Genomic DNA, 6,000 nt, shown 5'->3' on the forward strand with positions numbered 1-6,000 from the left:
AGTGATCAACAACGGCACTATACCCTTTCTTCCCATTTAGCACTTCTTCCTTTATCGTCTTTGATCGAAAGAGGAGACGTTTAAGATGTCCTGCGTAGGCTCCAGTAAAGAAACGTACCACACATTGGGAGAATGATATTGGCTTCAGCAGCCAACTGCCAAAGCAAATCATAATATGCCACAGGAGGGTAAGCATCAGATGCCTCCAAGAGGAGATTTCCTCCTAAAATCAAGTCAGATAAAATCAGAAGAGTCGATCTATTGCGCTGCTTTACTGTTCACTCTGATAGCCAAGGGTGAGCGCTACACGGGGAATAGTATTATTTTAGGATTATGGGCAATTACTGATTTGAATATTARAATTCTGATTATCTATCAGGAAACAAGGTGAGACCCAAGTACAGACTGTGTGAAGTAACAATGTTTATTTTAACCACAGGTGCAGGCAAACGACACGTCAAGGCAGGCAGGTGTCGATAATCCAGAGTAGGAGCAAAGGTACAGGACGGCGGGCAGACTCAGGGTCAGGGACGGGCAGAGTGGTACAGGCGGGCAGGTACAGGGTCAGGACATGCAATGGTTAAAAAAAAACAGGAGGACGAGAAAAAGAGAGGCTGGGAAAAGACAGGTGCTGACAGGACGAACGCTGGTAAGCCTGACAAACAAGACGTACTGGCAACAGACTAACAGAAAATGCAGCTATAAGTACACAGGGGATAATGGGGGAAAAAATAGGTGACACCTGGAGGGGGGTGGAGACAAGCAACAAGACAGGTGAAACAGATCAGGGCGTGACATTATCTCTCCCTCTCTCTCTGTTCATAGGAATGAAAGGCAAAGCACCTCTCCTCAAACAGTGTTTTATATGCCCCAAAACAAACGCAGCTGTATTGTCAATGGCTTGTGCTCAACCCTGAGGATACACTACTGTAACGGCATGTGGTTTTTGACCCTTGAAGAAGAAGCTTGCGGAGAGTGAGGTGATTGTTGGCTCAATGGATATCCACTCCACTGTTATTTGCTGACCTGTTTTGCGTCACCCTGTGTAAGACACAGTACAGAAACATTGCTTTTTCACTGGGAGCGAGTTTCTATGGAGTCAGTACATGTGCAGTACTGTAGCTGAGCAGTGTTCAATCCTCCACTCCTTACTGACCACAACATACAACACAATCCACCACTCCCTACTGACCACAACATACAACGCAATCCAGCTTCAAGGCATACAGTACAACCAGAGAACCAGGACACAGGAGAGCTGTATGTGGTTTCAATGGTTGATGGCCATATGTGTCAGCGTCACTCACTCCCTGCCTGTCTGCCTTCCTCTCCTGCTCTCCTCTCTTCAAGCTGAAGCCTCTGTCTCTCTCCCCAGAGGCTCCAGGCCCATATTGGTTTCACACTGTCTGTCTGGTGGAGGAGGCTTTTAGTCTTCTTCCTCTGGTGTTTGAATGATGCCACAGTGACAGGCACCAGTCTGGACGTGTGTGTGTGTGTGTGTGTGTGTGTGTGTGTGTGTGTGTGTGTGTGTGTGTGTGTGTGTGTGTGTGTGTGTGTGTGCGCGCGTGCGTGCGTGCGTGCGTGCGTGCGTGCGTGCGTGCGTGCGTGTGTGATGAGAGAGGGGAGGCGACACAACGAAAAATAGTGATATTTTTTTGACGGTAGTTATTGTTTTAATTCAAAAGGACCCCTTTTAAAAAATTTAAACGGCTCTTCTGGAACCGGAATGTCATCTCCTGTCTGTGAGATGGGTTTGTGAATGTGGCTGTATGAGCGAAGGTGACAGGCGTCTGAAGGAAACTCAGACAAGGCTTTTAGAGTTCCCAGACAATGCAGTTGGTTCCTAGGCCACTATACTGGAGTGACAGTCGTGTTTAATCGCCATGAGGATAGTGTAACGGGGTGGTCAAGTCCTCTCACTTCATATTGGTAGTGCTAAGAGCCTTTTCCACTGGTCCACTGCATAGACTAGTGTAACATGAAGATAAGACATTCTTAAAAATGGACGTGTGTTGGCTTGGGTCATAAAATAGACACATTCACACTAATGCATGAACCCACTCAACACAGGTTGTACACACACACACACACGGAGACACACACACGGAGACACACACACACACACACACTTACTCCCTCACAAACAAATGAATCCAGTCATTATTTAACTATAATGGTCAAAAGGGAAAGAGCTGCATCAAAGGAATAGATTCAAATGAACATCAGTGCTTGTCTAAGGGAGGAGAGCCCTCTTGTAGGTCAAGTAGTAATTTCTGTTCCTATTCTCTCTGCTATTCATCAAGATTAGACTCAAAGAGAGTGAATACAATATTCTCTCCCCACTCAGGTCTCGTCCTAATCACCAGACTCACAGAGGACAAAAAGAGCTAAGGAACACTGTGGCCAACCTCTACACTCAACTGTGTCCCAAATGACAACCTATTCCCTACATTCCCCTTATGGTCCCTGGTCAAAAGCAGTGCTCTATATAGGGAATTTGATGCAATTTGGGACGCACATTCATTCTGTGGGCTGTTCTTACAACGCAACAGAACAGAACAGAGGGAGACCTAATATGGACATGTAGTTAGGAACAAACAGACAATCAGCTACAGAAACAGAACAAACAACCTTAGAACTGTACGTCACAGAATGACACAGCCCTGTAGAGTACAAGGTCAAATACATGTAAACACTGTTTTAGAGATTCTAGAGTCCATTCTAGAGTCCATTATAGAGGCCATTATAGGGGACATTCTAGAGCCCATTATTGAGGTCATCATAGCATCCATCATAGAGGCCATCATAGAGCCAATTATAGAGGCCATTATAAAGTCCATTATAGAGGCCATTATAGAGGACATCATACAGCCAATTAGAGAGGATATCATAGAGGCCACCATAGAGTCCATTATAGAGGCCACCATAGAGTCCATTATAGAGGCCACCATAGAGCCCATTATAGAGGCCACCATAGAGCCCATTATAGAGGCCACCATAGAGCCCATTATAGAGGCCATCATAGAGCCCATTATAGAGCCCATTAATAGAGGACATCATAGAGGCCATCATAGAGGACATTATAGAGCCCATTAATAGGGGACATCATAGATGCCATCATAGAGGACATCATAGAGGCCATCATAAAGGCCATCATAGAGGCCATCATAGAGGCCATCATAGCATCCATCATAGAGATCATCATAGAGCCAATTATAGAAGCCACCATAGAGCCCATTATAGAGCCCATTATAGAGCCCATTATAGAGCCCATTATAGAGCCCATTATAGAGCCCATTATAGAGCCCATTATAGAGCCCATTATAGAGGACATCATAGTCCATCATATAGTGATGAAAAGAAAGAGAATATCGGTGATAAACTTTAGCTAATGGATAATTGTAGCCAATCTGTAGACAGTGAATAACTGTAGACAATGAATAACTGTAACCAATTAATGACAGTAGACAATTAATAACTGTAGCCAATTAATGACTGTAGCCAATGAATAACAGCCACATAATGACGTAGCCATGAAATGAAACTGTAGCCAATTAATGACTGTAGCCAATTAATGACTATAGCCAATGAATAACTGTAGACAATGAATAACTGTAGCCAAATAAGACTGTAGCCAATGAATAACTGTAGCAATTAATGACTGAGCCAATTCATAACTGTAGCCAATTAATAACTGTAGCCAATTAATGACTGTAGCCAATGAATAACTGTAGCCAATGAATAGCTGTAGCCAATTAATAACTGTAGACAAGAATAACTGTAGCCAAATAATAACTAGCAATAATAATGTAGCCAATTAATGACTGTAGCCAATGAATAACTGTAGCCAATGAATAGCTGTAGCCAATAATAACTGTAGACAATGAATAACTGTAGACATTAATGACTGTAGCCAATGAATAACTGTAGCCAAATAATGATGTAGCCAATGAATAACTGTAGCCAATTAATGACTGTAGCCAATGAATAACTGTAGCCAATTAATGACTGTAGCCAATGAATAACTGTAGCCAAATAATGACTGTAGCCAATGAATAACTGTAGCCATTAATGACTGTAGCCAATGAATAACTGTAGCCAATTAATGACTGTAGCCAAATAATGACTGTAGCCAATGAATAACTATAGACAATGAATAACTGTAGACAATGAATAACTGTAGACAATTAATAACTGTAGACAATGAATAACTGTAGACAATTAAGGACTGTAGCCAAAGAATAACTGTAGCCAAATAATGACTGTAGCTAGACAATGAATAACTGTAGACAATGAATAACTGTAGACAATGAATAACTGTAGACAATGAATAACTGTAGACAATGAATAACTGTAGACAATGGAGTTCTTTACATAGTCTTCTGTACTCTAGCTGTGTGACTGACTCACATGTTTAGTGTGCTATAGATTATCTAATATACTGTTTGTAGTTTGTCCTTGTGCATCTATTCAGAGCACAACGTAATCATACGATTAGTTTAAATATCTCTCTTCATATTTGAAATTATGTTTTTCATTTTCTGTATTGAATGGGATTTATTAAATGGGTGTATTTCAATAAGGTTGAATTAAAGTTCTCTTCTCACTGAGTTGTGGCTCTGGACGGCATGGAGGATATTTGATCAGAAGGTAAATAGAATATTTAGAGAGTGTAGATCATGAATAGGGTCTCATTCTCTTGGTGAGGGTTTAAAATGTAGCCCTCATGAACTAGATGACGAAATGAGAAGAGAAAAAGAGAGATAAATGGTGGAAGAGGTGTGAAAGAGAGAGAGAGAGAGAGAGAGAGAGAGAGAGCGAAGTGAAAGAGTATCAGTCAAACGCCAACAGGGCTGACAGTTCAGATAAATCAGATAACAAGAAAACATAAAATCACCATTTCCCAAATGTGAGCTAAAAGCTGGTGTCAAACCCTGATGGGAGGTCTCTGTATCTGACACGGGGTCAGCTTGGTCCTCAGTTATAAATGACTGTACCCCAGCCGGACTGGGACTCCTACTTTTACACGTTCTGGCTACAAGAGGTAGAGTACTCCTCATCCTGAATAGCTAGCGTTTCGGTGGCACAACTGGCTGAGAAAGTTTCAGGAGGGAGGTCACGTGTGTTTGCGAGGCAGAAGTCCCAGGTTCTAGTCTCTGGATCTGGAGTGGGAGGTAATGGTGTAGGAGGAAGCTAAGGAAGCAGTGACGTTCATCACAATAGCATCCACAAAAGTGGGGACTATTGATAGGTTGCTTAGTAACCAAACAATGTGTTSAGTATTTTTTTTTTATACCATTCTGTGGAAACTAGATACGGAAGATGCACTGAAATCATTATTTACAATTACATTGAACTGTGCAGGGAAAGGAATGGCTGCTGTTGTTCGATATTTACATTTCTGTTTCGACCAGTCTTAATAAGGCCATGTTGAGAACATGTCCTGTTCTGTTCCATATACAAGAGTATGTTTTCTGCTATAATTATTGTGAGGCTTTGTTGTTGTCATTTATTCTTAGGCATCATTTGTCATTTGAGGCTGTTGTCAGGTATTGTGGCTATGCCAGGGGCAGGGGAGGAGTCCAAATTGCCTTCCTTAATTGAGTTACCTCATACATTGCAGACGTGTCCCATCTATCCCACCATTTTACCATTGCCTCCTTTCCTCCCCCTCTCATCCCTCACCTCGCCCGGGCTTGGCAATTTGGTTTGTCAACTGTTGATGTCCTCATTTTCATGTCAAGCCATTCCAGCAGCACAAACACTTCCAATTCCATTCAGAGGAAGAGGCAYAGAGAGAGAGAGAGAGAGAAAGAGAGAGAGAAAGAGAGAAAGAGAGACAGAAGAGAGAGAAAGAGAGAGACAGAGAGACAGACAGAGAGACAGACAGAGCGGCAGACAGACAGAGAGAGAGAGACAGAGAGAGAGACAGAGAGAGAAAGAGCGAGAGACAGAGCGAGAGAGAGACAGAGCGAGAGAGAGAGACAGAGAGAGAGACAG

This window comes from Salvelinus sp. IW2-2015, linkage group LG6.2 (genome assembly GCF_002910315.2).
Source record: "Salvelinus sp. IW2-2015 linkage group LG6.2, ASM291031v2, whole genome shotgun sequence".
In the NCBI taxonomy this organism is placed as follows: domain Eukaryota; kingdom Metazoa; phylum Chordata; class Actinopteri; order Salmoniformes; family Salmonidae; genus Salvelinus; species Salvelinus sp. IW2-2015.